The sequence below is a fragment of the Siphateles boraxobius genome, unplaced genomic scaffold (genome assembly GCF_051911475.1).
Source record: "Siphateles boraxobius isolate OS27281-9 unplaced genomic scaffold, OSU_SipBor_1 46, whole genome shotgun sequence".
Classification (NCBI taxonomy): domain Eukaryota; kingdom Metazoa; phylum Chordata; class Actinopteri; order Cypriniformes; family Leuciscidae; genus Siphateles; species Siphateles boraxobius.
The window spans coordinates 1,639,858-1,656,276 of NW_027509097.1; the positions used below are offsets into that span (position 1 = coordinate 1,639,858).

At 37.2% G+C, this 16,419-nt stretch overlaps 1 long non-coding RNA gene across 1 annotated transcript; it reads left to right on the plus strand.

Annotated features, from left to right (window-relative positions):
• Positions 1–714: 714 nt before the first annotated feature.
• LOC143710244 (uncharacterized) lies at positions 715–11,573 on the plus strand. Its single transcript, XR_013194494.1, has 3 exons — positions 715–880; positions 10,856–10,914; positions 11,486–11,573. It is a non-coding gene; the product is annotated as an uncharacterized LOC143710244 (long non-coding RNA).
• Positions 11,574–16,419: the final 4,846 nt, after the last annotated feature.

The window sequence follows — 16,419 nt, forward strand, 5'->3', positions numbered from 1 at the left end:
TGATAATGAAAGCCCGCGAATAAAGCGCGGCGCGCAGGAACTATATATTCTGAGAAACTGCCATGCAAGTTTATAGAGTGCAAAAGGGGGGGAGAAAAAAAGAGCACTGACCACCCATCCGCAGCAACTGTTAGCCGGTTTCCAGAATAAAATTCTTACTGGGCCATCATCATCATCACAATGACAGTGCCAAACGTCCCGGGCGCGTAATTGACAAAATCGATTCACTAGTTTCTCCTTTGATTACTCTGAAGTCAGTAAGGTGTGCTGGCATTTTAAGACTAGATGCTCCTTATAATAAACACCCTGGGCATCTGCATAATGCGCGTCTTAAATTATGGGAACATTGACTGCTTGAATCTAACACACAGTTTGCGTGCGTGGAGCGAACCGAGGCGATATCAAACTCCTAGTCCTAGTGCGTACGCGCTTAATTTTGTAAATTATTGCAAAATTACATCTGAAACTGTGAAAGGACTCGGGGGAAACATTGCGTCCACCCTCTCCTTCTATGCGCAAGAAGTAGGATGTCTTTTGTAATAAAAATATAATAATTTATCAGAACAATAAGGGTCATTTTTCCCTTCATTTCGTAAGGTGCTCATGATATTGGCGGACAGTGCATGTATGTTAATATTTGAATTAATGGGCGAAAATGGAAGTTCGATGTTGGTTATCTGGGGACCCTGTGCGCTGGAGGGAGGGATGGATGGATGGATGGATGGACGGAGAGAGGAGAAGAGAGATGTGTTTTACACAGCAATCTATTCTGCTAGTGTTGGGGGTTAATGACTATTGCCAAAGATAAGTGAATTATCAAAGCTGTTGCTCTTGCCTCGACTCAAAATCCATCACATTGCATCGTCGTCTAATTAAATACGTAAGTAATAAAATTATATTTTACGACAATTTAAGATTTATATGCTTTTGTCTTCAATTCGCAATGACTTTGATACATGCATACGCTGAATGCCTCTGTGAACTTAAATGTAAAATGGCACTCTAGGCAGCAAATGATTATTATTATTATCATTATTTGTATTATTATTATTATACGTTTATCTTAATCACGAAACAGTTATTGTTTTTTGTTTCACGTGAAATGTTCTTATAATCATTGATATTAAAAAGTATAATTACGCGTGTGCTAATAAATAAATATATAATAAAAAAATAAAGTATCCGTAGACCTATTTGGCATGTGATATCTTTTAAAATATGTTTTTTTAAATCAATTTTTTATTATTTTTATTATTTTTCCAAACCCTATTCTATCCATCTAACTTATTTCTTCTTATAAATATGTCAGGTTTGCAAATTATTGGCCTAATCTACAGTATCTCTAATACAGATTACACACCAAAGCGATTTCAATCTGATTACCAAATTAGGGTTTTAGTCTAAATCCCTTTAAATCTGATACTGTTGACTAGAGAAGTTCAACAATCCCATCGCGTAGGTAACGATCCCGTCCTAAAAAGGAGTTTTAAACCTTATTTGACAACAAATGCAGCTGCCCCTCTATTTTGGAAGATATTAGGCGAAAATGAATGCAAATCTGTGTTCAGAAGCCATCTGGCCGGAGACTGGAGAATCAGCTGCTCGCCTGAATCCATCTCGGCTCATTTCTGAGGCTCATCTGGAGTCCGGAGCAAAAGCGTGCAAAATGCGCTCTTTAATTCACCAACTTTCACTTTCACTCCTCGACGTTTGGAAATTCAGTGCGCGACAAATTTTATGACACCAAAAATCCAGAGTGTTTATTCTGAAACCGATTTAATTGCGTTATGCATATCGTAAGTGTCAGCTGTCAGTTTTTGTTATGCAAAAAAAAAAAAAGTGGCAGATTAAAAGCCCATCTAAAATAATAATCAAAATATTCCGTAGGAATAAAAAATACAGTTTGTCAACACACAAAAAACAATTATGATTGCAAGCATAATAATAATAATAATAGGCTAATGATAATACTTTGAAAAAAATAAATTGATTTGTGTATTAAATATTTAGACCTTTAATATTATCTTTAATTGTTGACGATAATAAAAACTTGATGTTACATTATAGGTTCATCAGTTCAGTGGTTTGGTTTATGGGTTCGTTTTTATTATTATTGTTATTCTTTTTTTTATAGAAAACAATCCGTCTAAAAGAACCTTAAATATTCTACTGTGACAAAAAGCTTTTTGGTTGTAACAGGAACCTTTATTTTTATTAAAACCTGAACGCTGCGGATTGAGCTCTATTCTGTCTGCCCATGTTAGATCTTATTTGGGGAGATGTACTAACCGAGCGCGCGGGACAAAGGAAAAGTTAGTCATGCAGAAGGTGTGTGTGGGTTTGAATAAGATTTGTTCGGCGTTGCCAAGACCTCCCGAAGAAACGACCCTCCTCCTTATTGTGTGTGAAGTGTTCCTTTTGTGTGAATTTACGGGGTGAGGCTCCAATGATCCCCAACAAATTTGCATTTAAATAGCGACATCAACCGATTCGCGTGCCACACACCAGTGGCTTTCCCAGATGTCAAGGCAAAGTCAGTCAGATGGCCAGTGCCCAGATGTCCCCTCCACGCATCATACCAGCGCACCACGACTTTCCTATTTGCATCTTTGCGCACGGCCAGATCTCCCAAAGCCTATTTTTAATCTTAAAGGTCTGGAGCAGAATGACACCTGCAAAACTCCAGAGAAGCTAGAGTAGAGGCATGGCTAAATTGTCAAATTGCTTGGAGAGGGCCTGTCTGTCTCCAACATCACAGAAAAGCGTTGACATGTGCGTTCGGGCTGGTAATGGCATGATGCAAGAAATTAAATTAGCAGTGCTGACATTCTGGGTTGAATCTTGTGCGTAAAATCGGACAACTGACCACTCAGAGAGCACGCCGTGTAGTGAAAGGCGTGAACAAGCTCATCATAGCATGATTTACCTTCGATATATCAATCCAAGAGCACACGTTTCTGGGTTTAAAGCGCATCTGCCAGCTCCAGACTTCCCAGTTCATCACAATATGTTATAGAGGCTATTTTCGGGCTATAGAGTTGAAACAAACGATCAACATTTCACATTTGCATGCTTTTAAAACCAAGTCCTCTTATGCTATCCTAATATATATATATAAAAGGGAATGTGTGTGTGAGAGAGAGAGAGAGAGAGAGAGAGAGAGAGAGAGAGAGAGAGAGAGAGAGAGAGAGAGAGAGAGAGAGAGAGAGAGAGAGAGAGAGAGAGAAATCAAAACAGCGTAAACGTCAGTGCATGACAAACAGGGAGAATCAATCATTCGTCTTTGCATTTGTAAACTGTTGCATATGTTCCCTTCGCCTTAATCATGACAACTAATTACATCGTTAATGATCAGAAAAGGGAAAAATGAGGGCAAATAAAATCTTGATGAATTACGTGCATTGCTATTAGTGTCAAGTCATCATTTCAGTTAACAGTTTATTATTGTTTATTGCGCCATTATATAAACTTGTGCTTAAGAAGCGCAGATATTGCATAAAATCATGTTGGCTATTTTGTTATATTGTATAATGTACATTTTTCCATTGTGGGTTTGTAGCGGGTTGAAATAAATAGACAAGGCATTGTCTAATCAAAATACATAAATAATAAAATACATTAATAAATAATAAATTAATAGTAGAAAAATAGCCAAACAGTATGCTTAATCAATTACCTCGTCTAAAATAGCATTAACAATATCTCAATCTCATTCTCTCTCTTTATAAAGAATGAGTTTTGAGCATCCGCCTAAATGAATAAAACGTGAACATATATGAATTTATTTTCAGGGGAAATTGCAGGAGCTTTTGGTTGAGCAGCGTTTAATCTTTAAGAGAAATTTGATAAAGAGCGCCTCCTTTCGACACATATGTGGAACAGCGTTTGAGATCACAGCACAATTAAACGGGGAAGAAGAGCTCGAATCAATAGCCTAATATCGATCAAACATAAGCCAATCAGTGTCTGATTTTCTTTTAAAGAGTGCCAGAATTTATCACGTGCATTGCAAACATTAAGATTGGAAGGACTAAACAAAAGTCTGATATAGTTATCAAATGCATAAGGAACAATTTATGAACCTTATTTCGCCAATCAAAATGACTTTTTCCATCCAAAATTAATTTGTTTACGTAAACACACGCATTTAATAAATAAATATAAGTTGATGTAGCCTAGCTGTAGAAAACATATAAAAACGCCAATAAAAATATTGAAGACACGCTGTCGTTTCCAATACCTGCTGATGCTTTTATTTGAAGACAAAAAAATGATAATATTCTCCATATCCAGCAGCATCATATTGTACAGAAGCACAAAGTGCATGTGCTGCAAAATGCATGTGTTATTTGTGTGTGAAGCAGATCGTGCTGAGGGCACCTTCACTGTGAAAACAGGTTTCGATTAGGTAATTTTAGATATTGTAATTGGCTTTAATTAAACATGTATCGCGCTAATTAACTCAGATTTTTGCTCAGCCGCTGGGACTCTCGTGTCGGCTTTGATACAGTCGAGCAGATGTCCCAATACAACTCCAGTGACAATTACAAACTTCACTTCTCTGGAAACGACTTCAAACCTTATACGCATGCCTGAAGACATTAAACAGGTCACCATTCATATATGTTCATCATTTCATTTGTTTAATTATAAGTAGGCTAATAGTATTTTTTACTGTGTGTTTCATGCATATCCTTATTCCATTCATTACGATTTTATGCTTCGAAATTTACATTTCAAAAACACTGCACGAGACCAACGTGTCTTATAATATTTGCATTGATATACAAAACAATATGCATTATTATTATTATTATTATTATTATTATTAGCGTTGTTTTATTATTGCTGTTACAATAAGATAAAATATTGAACATACAATAAAAACATTGATAATAAAAATTAATAGTATCAAAAGTTAAAAAATAATATAAATTATATTCATTTTAAATGGATAAAATGTTGGCTATAGTTACTGATTAAATAACAACCGTAATAATAACCACTGTCAGCCTAAAGTGCTTTCTTTGTGTGTCAGTGTAACAAAGATCGTGCTGATTTTAGATGAAAACAGCAGAACATGTGAAATGGGCTGGTTATGTCTAGGTTGCAATATAATAATTAACATTTTCATTCTGCGGCTGAAATGAAGAGAGAGAGAGAGAGAGAGAGAGAGAGAGAGAGAGAGAGAGAGAGAGAGAGAGAGAGAGAGAGCCCGAGGCGCAGCTCCAGGCAGCACCTATAGAAAGAAAAGAGCGGAGAGCCATTCTACACAATTAACATGTAAAATATCCAGTGGAAATGGGCTCTGAAAAGAGACGGAGCGGGTCAGCTCCACCTCATTTCAGCAGATCCCGTAAACTCTCGTGATTACAAAGTTTACCGGAGTAATTAACGGCGCGGGGCCGTCAGCTGCACCTGCGCTCGGGGCCCTCCACACATGGAGACAGTGATAGAGATTATTTCAACACTCTCGGTATTAAACAGCTCACCCTGCGATGAGTTTGTCACCGGCAGCAAGTCCTTCATGAGACGTGATTGACCTACTTTCTCCCAGTTATTTTCACAAATCAGAAGCTCGTTGGGAGCTTGAACATCTGGTAACCGAGAGGAAGAGCCACCGGTCTGTCTATACAGGCCTTTCTATGTGCGCTCGGTCACTTCTGCCCCTGTAGGTGAGACGATCCCGGGCTTTTTCGGCACGGAAAGGACCATTATGTGGTGCCATTGCCCCACCTACAGGCTTGAAGGGTAAAAACAAACACCGTGCAGTCTGAGCCAGAGAATAGAATAGAATAGAATAGAATAGAATAGAATAGAATAGAATAGAATAGAATAGAATATTTTAAAAATCAGAATATGCTGCATGTGTAATTGTTTATAGTCATTACGACCATTCCTTTTTCCATTTAGATAATTTGCCTTTTACTTTTTTAAACTTTTTTTTAATCATATATTTAATTAAAGGGCTTCCCTACTACACCAACAACGTCATTTTTAAAAATGGCATCCACATTTTTATTTTCTCTAAAATAAGTTGTCTAAACATGTAATTAAAAAATTAAATATATAAATATGTTATTCAAGTTAATTTCAATAATGAAATCACAATACATATTTCTTCCATGCATTTAAGTAAATGTTAACATGAAAGCAATTGTTTATAGGCATTATAACTATTCGTTTTTTTTAATTAAGGTCATTTGCCTGTTCATCTTTTTTTTCATTTATGTAATTAATTAATCTATTTATATCTATTTATAAAATTATTTAGGAAGGGCTTCCCTACTAAGGTAAAATGCAGTAACACACACACACACACACACACACACACACACACACACACACACACACACACACACACACACACACACACACACACACACACACACACACACACACACACACACACACACACAGTATATATATATATATATATATATATATATATACTTAACATCATTTTAAAATGTAATGTGACTTGTCCCTGAATCATTCTGAATGCAAAGGTGATATATATATATATATATATCACCTTTGCATTCAGAATGATTCAGGGACAAGTCATATTACATTTTAAAATGATGTTAAGTCAAGAACTGCACTATGGAAAGGTGGGTGTTGATGGGTAAAGCTACAGGATTACAGATGTTTCTTTAGGAAACACCAAACCAACATGTTACTTTTTCGATTAAGCTGCCAACGAAGCAAAATCTCACTCAATTGCATGCTAAGCTCACGTGTTTATGAGGCAAACCATGACGCAACGAGACTAGTAAATGTAGTCCACAATTTATCATTCGGAACTTCCTGCTATTTCCTGAGAGCACATCACCCAAACACTCCACATGACAGAGTCAAAAAGGTCAACGCTATGAAATGAAAACTACGGAGGAAAGAAATTGAAAATGTGAGAAATGACAACTCGTAGCACGAAGCGGGACTGTTAGTGACTGCCTTGCTGTATCAAAATGAAATTCCCCAGCTGCCAGCTCTAATAGGGAGGGTCAACAGGTCAAAGTTCACACAGGCCCTTATTGCTGTGTTACGTTGCAGTTTAAATTCCCAGTGGCATTGGCGTAAGAGTGGAGGCACACACTCACTTAGAGACGTGTCTTACATCCACATAATGGCAGGTCAGATTGTATCCAGGTGCATTATTAGCCCATAAATTTTTAATTGAGTAACCTTAATATTGATAGTGTCCGGTAGTTAATTCTTTTTCGTCTTCCTGATGTCATATATGTCAATTGCACATCAAGCTTGAATTGTTTCAATACTATGGCACTGAAAAATATAATTTCACATCCAAAAGGGCTACTTTTAATTTCACAAATGAATAAATGCAAGAGTTTCAACTCTAAGAAAACACACTGGATGGTGAACGAATGTCTTTGTCTGGAAACAGACTACAGTAGTGACGTGTGTGTGTGTGTGTGTGTGTGCGTGCGTGCGTGCGTGCGTGCGTGTGTCCTGGTAAAGCCTACGTTGTGGTGACATTTTTTAGTCCCCACGAAGAAAACATCTTATAAATTATAGTTGTTGTTGTTTTTTTGTTTGTTTTAAAGTAAAAATGCATGGTGTTTTGTGATGGGTATAGGCTTAGGGGATAGAATATACAGTCTGTACACTTAAAAAATAATTTTGTCAATGGAATGTCCCGATAAAAAACATGGAAACCGAGTGTGTGTGTGTGTGTGTGTGTGTGTGTGTGTATGTGTGCTTTTACACCACGTTGGGAAAACTCAGTCTTCTGTGGTTTCTTTCTACTGTATCTCTGCCTTGAACAGATTCACAGTTTCATTCTAAAGATGCTCGACGCCGCCCACATGCATAACTGAACCTTTAATCACACAGAGGAAGCAAACAAACAGCCTCTTCAATGATGTTCCTCAAAAGATGGAGATGAAAACAGCTGGTGGAATTATTTATTTCCTTAAAGCAGCTTTTTATGCATTTTTAAGTGCAGCACAAAACATCAGATGTGGATTCCTCGAAATTAACAGACGACTGCTTTTGGGATGCATTACTCACACATACCTTAGAGGAACTTCAGTGGAATAGTGACACTCCAAACTGTCAAACATAGTGGGCAAAATATAAAGTGGGGTCCAAATGTTTGAATTTTCTAGTGCAAAGTTTAATGACCAGAATAACAATTTCATGAATTTCAGAATGTCTTAGTATTTAGTGTCTTCAGTTTGCTTTAATCACAGTACTCTAAAAGCTAAAGAATTTTGGAAGAACAATCTAATTCTAAGAATGATCAATGTCACAAAATTGCTTACATTTGATTAGCGACCTAGAAATAGAGACACATTTTAAATTAATTTTTTTTATTAATTTTGCATCATAATGTTTATTAAAATTGTAAAAAAAAAATATATATATAAAATATAATAAATAAAATATTTTATTTTTTAATACAAATACGAAGAAATCACATATCTTCAATGTGCTCTCAGAGTTTTGGACCCCATTCAGTAGCTCATTTCATTAAAGGATGTGTCCATTACAGTTGATCAGTTCATCATGGAACACAAGAAAATGGCTCAACCATCTAGTGGTTTTCAGAATCAAAGGTTTTACACTGGATGTTTGCATTGTTGTAAAGTCATATGCAGTATGTTTTCACAGATGCTGTCAGAGAATATAAGAGCTGAGAATTTCCTGCACATTTCATAAAGAGAGAAAAAAAGCAGAGAAAGTCAGAAAGGAAACCTGCTCAGATGGAGAATGTGAAGATCATTCTGATGTGTGAACTCTATATTATTAACACAGAAAGATGAAGATGCAGCCGTGAAAAACAACAACACACACACACACCAAGTAAGTGCTTAAAATAAGTGCTGTGATTTTGGCACGGTGTACTGGGACCACAGAGGTGAAAAAAACTGTGAAAAAATTCACAGAGCTTTGAATTAAACAGTGAAATTCAACATCTGTGTTCAAAAACCTTTTACCCCCAATTTTATTGTTTCCACTTTTTTCACGTGTGTGCATTTAAGTATGTGCAAAAGTTTGAAAAAATTGTAGGCACTGAAATGCTCGACTCATTTCCAACTCATTTAAAAATCTAAGGGAATGAACAACGCAGAGATTGTGAGGAGCACGACGCCCTAGTTTCTGAGCAGCACTGCGAGGAAGAGTGTGTGTTGGTGTGTTGGGCATGTTTGTTAGTGCGCCGCTGATAAATGGATTAATTGGTTAGATTAGACTGCCAAAGCTTTGATCACAGAGACCGCGCAAAGAACTGCGTTTATTGTTTATGATGATTTTGTTCATTGAGCTGTAGCATGGGCTAAATATGCAATAAATAAAAATGATGCACTCATGTGTACTTGTTATTTCCTGTTTGGAGCAGAAAATAAATTCATAACTCATTGTAAAATGGTTTTGAATGTGAAATATGTGCAGTAAATGACTTCTCAGAATGTGCTTCATTTTAAGGTCTTTTCACAGAACAATCAACACGATTTAATATTTTAAACACCAAAACCTCAATTTCATGGATCAAATCAGATTATAAACAAACTAACCTGCTCAGATCATTTAACATTTACCACCTTCGGCAAATACACCATTGAGAAATATATATATATATATATATATATATATATATTTTTTTTTAATGGAGTTTTTGCTTAAGGTGGCAAATGTTAAATGATCTGAGCAGTTTTGCTTGTTTACAATCTGTTTAAAGCTGATATATATCATCATCAGCTTACATAAGTGTCAACATGAACGTGCCATATTTACCTTTTATACCTTTTAGGACCTTTTATACCAAACCAATTTCTGTACTTTCATCAAACATGATGAAATGTTCAAGAGAGAATGAAATACAACAGAATTCAATTAATCCATCGCCTTTACTCACTAATATCTGTACTGTTGTTTTCCCTCCAAATTGATGTCACTTCCAGGATGATAATGTTGTTTGGGAGTGTCTGTAATTTGAAGGGATTTTACAAAAGATTTTTAGGACATTGACTGCGTCCGAAACCACTGCTCTCTTGAGAAGGTACTTATTTTGGATTCATAATTATTTCACGGCCACCAAAAAAGTTGTTTAGGCCTATGAATGTGTAGAATGTAATACAGACATAGGCTACTACATTCGCCATGTTGTCATTATCATGTGACCTACCACCATGGACGCTTCATTGCCATTCACAAATCCTCTCCCAAGGTCTTATGGGATAGTAAAGTGTCCATCATATCCCTATATAGTAGGGAAGTATGCGATAGCCTATGTCAGCCGTTGACACTCGGACTACCACTCGAAACAATATTCCGAAGAAAACTTGTTTTGTTTGAAATAAATAATAAAATAGAGAAAAATTAACCACCAGGAATAATTTATGATAAACAGTTTCTTTTCTAATTAAAATCTTAGCATTTGGGTTGCAAAAAGTAGTTTAAAAAATATAATCATGATACAAAACAAAACATGCTAAAACCTCAAGCTTTAAATAGGCCAATATTCACACATCCTTTGGCCATCCTGCATAGACTTTCTGTCTCCTTGTTTTGCCCTGTGAATGTTTTTAGTTCTGACGAAAATCTTTTCTTAAAAAAAAAACTGTCAACGCAGCAGATATTTTGGAGGAAACCAAACGCTATCACTTGCAGGTGTTTTTCAGCATTTACGCTGCCTCAAAATGATATTTCAAGATAATCAGCAAACAGCTTGTTTATCCCATTTGGCTGCTGGAGGTGGCAAGTAGAGAGATGTGAATTGAATCTGCGCGAGTGTGAATCAACAGGCCTGTCATTGCCAGGAACCGCAAAGTTTCCTTCCCATCAGAACAGCATGTGTCTTAATTCTCTTTACCTTTCTGTTCTTCCTCAGGGGACAGGCTGCACGTTCGCCCCTCTTTGACTCGGATTTGATTTAACCTTTAAAGCCAGGTGCGTAGCTTCCTCTGTAAACAACTTCCGACGTATTTGCCACGACTGCTGCGTAGATACAAACAAGACTGTGAACTCGGCATGCATTATTAATCTATATTATGCTTCATATTCTTTATAACGAGGGTGTGAGGAGATAAAACGCGAGCATTAGCAGCTTTTGCTCCCTTCCTGCATGTCATGATGTCACACGTGGGCTTCGCTTCCTTTTGTTCACTTCTGTGTCTTCTGACACGCAGCCTGGCGTTAAACAGAGTGAGAGAGAGGCCTGTTTGTGTGTGTGTGTGTGTGTGTGTGTGTGTGTGTGTGTGTGTGTGTGTGTGCTCGAATTCTCCCAGCATTTCAACTGTTAGCAGCGTCTGACTCCTGACTGACAGGTCGACACGGCAGCGCTACTCTACATGCTTTCATGGCATCATGTATGTTGTGTGGGTCTGTGGGGAATGCTTTGAGCGTCTGGAGAGCTTCGAGCACTGTCAAGGCTCACTAAGAGCCACAGAGGTGATCGAGGCTAAGTAAAAAACCTTAAAATACACCAGCATCAGTTGTGCTTTTGTTTTTTTCACTGAAGGGAAAGAGGATTCACCGAGGTCTCCGTTCCCAGGAGAGCCTGCGATGATAAGAGATGTGGCTTTCGGAAATAAAAGAGCGTTTTTACATGACTTGATGTGTGTTGCTTTCAAAGCACAAGCTACATATTTGCACATGGTTTGTGACATATCATCATCACACAATAGATTATTCAATAAAACCCATACAAATATGCTGGAATTGTTTTTAAAACCTGTCACCTGTGGAAATTTAAAAAAAAACTAAGAAAATATAAATAGCCTACATGTGTATTGCTGAATATGATATTCTATCTGTATAAAATCACATGCATAGCTATAAAGACAGTGTATGTCTGGGCCATATTTCATATTACTTTTTTAATGAAATTAGCCCCCCCCCCCCCCCCCAGTTTAAATTGTGAACTGTTTTTTTTTTGTTGCTGATTAGCTACAACACAAAAGTCATTGTATTACAGTAATCAGAATTTATTGTGCTTAATTATCATAAAATAATATCACAAAGGCTTAATTTTTAATGCAAAATATTATTTCTATTACGCTTTTTTATATTAAAAAAAGTGGAATATGACCTGAAATGTGTTTTTGTGAGAGCCACAATAATCTTTCATGTCTCTTTTACTGTCCACCGACCTTGACATCATACTATAAGACATTAATATTTGATAAAGGTGTCCTAGACACCATTATATGATTATGTTCAACCCATGAATGGTTCCGAATGCAGAACAAAGGAAAACCTGGCGATGTTTTTTGTTACGTTTCAAGTTATTTTTAGGCAATAATCCTAGGTATTTAATTTTAAGAGGTTTCACAGGGGTAGAATATTGTTTGTAGTCAAACTAATTTGTGTGGTTTGATTACATTTCAGGCCTCTGCATCCCACGTTTTCCTCTGAAGATGAATAAAACATATTGGGTAAAGGTTACACATTACAATATCTCTCTGCAATAGGATATTGATTCTTTAAAAATGAAATAAATAAATAAACAATCCGGTGAATCCCTTCCAAATCATCCATTTATGAAAGCAATTTAACAGAAGCCAAGCCACCAGTCAATGAATGCATATTAAGCATCTATGAGAGCATTGTTGGACGTGATTTTAAATGGATGGATCTTAAGATTTAGGACAAAAGGCTTCCATGAAAGTCTGAATGAGGCAACCGTGAGGACACAATGAATCAGTGCCCCACATTCATGACTCCGAGACTCTCTTTAACAGATATAATGCAGACACCTCCACGGCTCTTTATTCTTTCCCACAATGTGCAGCTTTCAGTCCATTCATAAACAGGAAACATCAAAAGATTAGGCCGAAAGATGTAGATATCTCATCGGTGCAAAATGGTCATATATACACAGGTCACCCGTGTGGTGCATTTACACTTTTCGCTCCCTTTAACCGCATTCAGAGAGTTACGCCCTTTATTGACGAGGGTTTTGATAATGCGCCGTTATCAAGCAAAGTATCTTTAAGTGAGTGCAGAGGTAGCAAATTTGACTCATTAAAGGAGCATAAAATTGTGTCTTTGTGCATGACCTTTTGTTCAGCATCTTTGGAGAATTCTGTTACTAAAGAGAGCAGTTTTTTGAGAGGAGAGAGGAAAGACTCCACGAGTATTAGGTTCCCATTGGGAACAATGCCGACAGGTTCACCTTGCAGAGCATGGGTGTAACTTAGCCTAGAATATTGTGGATCAAAGCCTCATAAACAAAGTAGGTGGAAATGGTGTAAGAGTATATGAGATCCAGAAAAGAACACAACCATGAAAGAGACGGGCCTAAACTTCAGGAAGAGGCAGAGGAAAGATGGAAATGTTGTCAATGCTGGGTTTCGGCCTTTACAGACTCTTTAACTGAGATCTCTCAACGAGCAACAGTTTCTTGTTTTATGAGATTCTCAAGTCTAAGGAAGGGTGTGCTTACAACAGTTTTGATGACCAGACAATGTTCGGAAAAGCAATACAAAACTATTTCTACAGTATAGAATGCACATTTTCAGTATGCATAAACCAGTGGTTCTCAACCTGTGGAATGCAGCCCCCAAAAAGTTTTTTGATAAGGAAATCCAACTAGGAAGGCACAATAATAGACTTATTTTTTAAAAGGGAGGAGGAAATAATATGCTAAAATATACACATATGTAAGGCATTCCGTGATTTTAGCATCTCTTTTTAATCATTTTGTTCAGATTTCCATTTTTACACAAAATTACATTTAAAAAAAAAATACAAAAAATAGCATACAATGACTGTGTCCGAAATCGCATACTTTCTTGAGTAGATACTTATTTTGAAAGTAATTATTTTGTGAGAGAAAAAAATGTATGTTCTATATATGAATGTGTGTGAATGTAATCGTACTGTATTTGCCATGTTGTCATTATCATGTGACGTATACTAGCGTCAAATCCTCTCCTGTGGCCTCATGGGATAGTAAAGTCTTCATCATGTGCACTTCAGAATCTCACCGGAGGTTGTAGGTCATCCGGGAACTTTTTGCCTAGTCTTTTATGAGTACTGTGAATTTGGACATACTTCTTTTGTCACATACTGTTTTTCGCCTATATACTAGGTTAGTATGCTTCAAATTCAGCCTATAGTTTGAACAGAGCCCACTGTGTGGAATACTTTATCCCACAATGCAATGTGCTTAAATTTGCCTTCTATTTCCAGTGCAATGGATGAATCTAAAGTAATTAGTGCAATTATGTTTAACATCTCTTTTTTTTTTCCACCACTCACATGCACTTTTTGCATTATTTAAAAAACTAATAGTGGGTATAGTGTAATTCCTACTCAGCAAGCTAACCTACACTCTTAAAAAAAATAAAGATTTGTATTGGCATCTGTGAACCTTTAACATCCATGGAATCTTCAGATTCTTCAGATAATTAAAATCGGTTTCACAGTTTTTCTTTTAAAAACTGAAAGGTTCTTGAAGTGTTCTTCTATAGGCATCGCTGTAAAAAAATCCCCCTTTGAAACTCTATTTTGAAGAGCATATTCCATTGCGAACATAGCCAATGTTAGTTGCATCATTAATACGCATAATCAAGAAAGCAACTAGTCAGCACGTTGTAACGCTCGATTGGTTTTCCTCCTCCCTGCTGACAACGAACGAGAACCAGAAATTTCCCCTTCATGCGCGCACGGCGTACCCTGACCCCGCTGATCTGTACAATAAACCCATAATAGCCCTTTGTCTCCCTGAGGAGAACACACAGGCAACCTAGACCACTTACAGGAAACCAGGAGCAGGTCCACGCAGCGTCAGGTCACCGGCTGGGGCTGGAGAGGAAAATAATAATTCACCTATGAGCACGAAAGCACCAACATCTAAACAAACATATATGTGCACCTGTCACAAGCGTCGCAGGGACTAGAGGAAGATCCCGCATTCATATCCACTGTGTCAGATAGCAGTTGTCAGGCTTGACCGGTCTGATCTCCTCGTCTTCCTCTGCAGCATCTCATTACTGTCCTTATGAAATGCTCTTATGGGCCGCACTTGATCTCCAAATATGAGTTCTGAAGATGAGTTGTTGTTTTTCTTTTTTCTCCCGTTCGCTCTCTCACTCTTCGTCGGCCTCCTTTATTAGCAGCTAAGCTCTTTACACTTGTAGCATATTGCAGTAGGTTATAGGACTAAGCTTTATTGTCCTACATTATTGAAAATCTAGGCTCTGAGAGCTGGCCCCTTGAGGTCAAGCTTTGTCTGAACGCTGCCTCTCATTTCTCCACCGACAAAAGCTAACACTGAGGGAGGGTGAGGAAGATTGAGTTGGTAATATACTTAAATCCATCTTGGTTGACTTAGCACAAACTTCGACCCATCCCCACGGCTCCTCCTGAGCTAAGGTAATTCCTTTATAACTTACAGGAGCAGAAACTATGACTTATGAATACACGGCCACTCTTATAAGTCTCTTGTAGGAGAAGCTTGTTTTATGAGCTGGGCCGCAGCATGAGGAAGTCATATCAGCGAGAAGAGTCGCTCATGTCAAAATGAGTATTAAAACTTGCTGTCTGAGGGGAATAGCTAACACAGGTCTTTGCTCCTCATGGAAAAAGCACCAATATGCGGCGCAGGTGTTCTTCTTATTAATCTGTGTCATTACTGAGAGTATAAAACTTCATTCGAAGTACGTTAAACACTGACCGGCCAAAATAATAAAAAGTTGTTGTTTGGATTTAAATAGGCAAATACTTAAGAGTCTATTGCTGGATCATTGTTTCTGAGATTATTATGTTTCTAGCATGTTATATGTTTGATGTCAGTTTTTCTAACCCTAATTGATCAAGAGGCGCCTAAATGTTTGGTCAAGATCTTGTATTGACGATGCAAGAGTCCAGCACTCTGTAAAGTCTCCTCCAGCACATCCCAAAGACTTTCAATGACAACTAGAAAACTCTTGAGAGAAAATGATTCTTCATGCTCCTCCCAACCATTATCTCACAGGTTGAGCCTGATTAATCCTCACTTTGTCATCCTGGAATATGGCCATGATTTGACTTCCTACATAGTTTTTTAAGAAATGAAAAGCTACACACTCCATCAGTTAGGGTTAGAAGAACTGTTGCCACATATACAATGCTAGAAACATAATAATCACTGCAATTATGACCAAATCATAGACTCTTAATTAGTTGCCAAATTAAATCAAAACAGCGACTTTTTTTGTGGGCCAAGCAGTACATGTATATATGCATGCAAACAGGACTAATAAAACTGGATAAATTCTGAAATTGATTAACAAAAAAAACACACCAAGCATATTTAAAATGGATTTAAAAAAAACACACACAAAAAAAAAAAACAGATGTATGGTGCTATCTAATATTGAAAAGCTGGATTTAAACAGTAGTGAGTGGTCCCAGTTCCCCTGGAAGAGAAACAGAATTGGACACTGCCATCTTGTGCTCACTTTGTGG